Here is a 2,714-nt window from a genome sequence, read left to right as displayed (position 1 = left end):
TTTAATTACCTATGTTCATCTCTTTTTTCCTAGAAAGTAACAAAAATTGAGGTAAGGCTAGAGATTGGTACATAATCTAAAAATATTCATACTTTGAAAGTACACAATGTCTATTATTAGATTCTTGTTTAGCTGGGCAGTGGTGGCGTATGCCTTTAATCCCAGCACTTGGGAGGCAGAGGCAGGCAGATTTCTGAGATCGAGGCCATCCTGGTCTACAGAGTGAGTTCCAGGACAGCCAGGGCTACACAGAGAAACACTGTCTCTATAAAACAAAACAAAACAAAAAGATTCTGATTTTAGAATATTGAAATATTTTACATTTATTATTGTTATGATGATGATGATGATGATGATGATGATGATGTGATTATGTGTGCATGTGTGTGTATGCATATATGTTCATGTATCTATATGTATGCCTTGGTAAAATATGGAGATCACCCAACCACTCGTGGTTTGGTTCTCTTCTTTCAATAAGTGGAACACAAGAATACAGTACAGTTATTCCAAGTTGGGGGGGGGGGCAAGCATTGCTACTAACATTCATTTTCAGATATTATAAAACATGACCAAATAATCTTAACTTCTTGTTTTCACTTCTATTTATTATAGAATTCTTCATTCAACACCCCTCATATGCTTATTGTTGCTTGATACATGCTAGCTCTGTGCACAGTGCCACAACAAAGTAGGCATCTTTTTTTCTATAATATGCATTTGCACAGACGGAAGTATTCAGCATGTAGACTTCATCTTATCTCTACTCAAGACATAGGATACTATAAAATAATGGCTGAAATGAACTCTGAAATCTCATCCTCTTTATTAATAATATTATAGGAACGGAAATGCTATATTAAGTAACAATAAAGAAAAATAGGATACCCTACAATGAATCAGTATGGAAAGTAGTTAGGTGTATAATATGAATGTCATCATTCTCAAAACTTAAAAATGAAGATGTTTAATTTTGTAACCCATGTCTTAACATAAAAGAAATCCTATTTTCCATTTTCCCTGGGCTATTCCATCTAACTTCTTTTCCTAATTTACCAGCCAAATTGGTTTCCCCAAATTTTAATATCAGGCCATGTAACAAAATCTCCAGAGTAAAGTAATTACCTAATCCATTCATTACATGGGATAAAGATAAGACAGTTAAAATGTCAAATAGAATCAAGGTTGTCTGAGTTAAAAATATTTTTTGTTCTTTCAATAATACATGAAGTAATAATTCCTTGCTTGTCTGAAAGGTTTTATATTAATCTAAAACAAAAATCTCAAGAAACATTAAGTACAAAATAATTCAGATTTGTAACCTTCAATAATTCTTACATTTTTGTCTCCCATTTCCTCATCTATAAGTGAGAATTAGGGGAAATATTATCATTTACTTCATGAAAAAAGGGTTTTATGGATCCAGAAAATAATAATAGTTAAGTAGCTGATTATTTTGGCAAAATTTAAAATTCAATGACACTATAACAAATATTAGGCTGTTTAATCTTAGAGTGGAAAATAACTGAAAGGTGTTTGTTGTCAAAAGGTAAAAAGTTAAATTTAGTAACCTGAAATTTCACCCTGACATGTATTGATTATTTAGTATGTATGGAAAACCTCACATTCTTGAAATGAAAAGAGCATTCAGTTCATGGAGAACATCGGACAACCAATAATGGCAATATATAGAGCGAGCAATGTGCCTTATGACAATGAGCTGTGGAACTGAAAGAGAACTAGTGAAATTTCTATATGTAAAGTACATACAGAAATATTTCTGAATATTATACTTTGATCATATTTTCCCTCATAGTTTTTCTTTACTTCTCTACAATGAACCCCTTCTTTTCCTCAACAAGTCCCTATTTTTAATGTCTTTTTTCTACTCCTAGCTAATGTTAATTTAATTTGCCTAACTGAGCATGCATGAAAAATGATTTCCTTGAACATAGGCAACACAACAGTGATTGATACTAAGGAATATGACTTCCCCTAGAGTAAAAGATTATTTCCTATTGCTCCTCTGGGATGCCCCACACCTTCCACAAAAGTTGAAAAGGCTAACCTATGTAAAATCCTTATGAATATACTTTAGTACTTATTATTTATGAATTTCATATTTATTCATGAAAGATGAGAGGAGAATATCTGAGAACTTTAACAAAACTTATTTATTTTTTTAAAAAGGAATGTACATCATGGAAAGTATATTTCAATCAAATTAAGTAGCTCTTGAGAAAGATTGAAAACTAAAAGCAGATAATGAAAATTAAGAATATATCTTTTCAGCTGGGCGTGGTGGCACACACCTTTAATCCCAGCACTTGGGAGTAAAGGCAGGCAGATTTCTGAGTTCGAGGCCAGCCTGGTCTACAAAGTGAGTTCCAGGACAGCAAGGGCTATACAGAGAAACCCTGTCTCGAAAAACAAAACAAAACAATACAATACAAAACAAAAAGAATATATGTTTTCCAGGAACTGGCATAGCCTCACAAAGGGCAGCTATATCAGGGTCACTTCAGCAGAATATTGCTGGGATGTGCATTAGTATATGGGTTTGGTGGCTCATGATGGGATGTATCCCCAGATGGGGTATTCTCTATCTAGTCCATCCTTTCATCTTAGCTCTAAATTTTTTCTCTGTACTTATATCCTTTCATGGGTATTTTGTTCCTTATTCTAAGGAGGAATGAAGTATCCACATGATGGTC

This window comes from Mus pahari, chromosome 12, assembly GCF_900095145.1.
Source record: "Mus pahari chromosome 12, PAHARI_EIJ_v1.1, whole genome shotgun sequence".
NCBI lineage: Eukaryota > Metazoa > Chordata > Mammalia > Rodentia > Muridae > Mus > Mus pahari.
Note: the sequence above shows the minus strand (reverse complement) of the source record.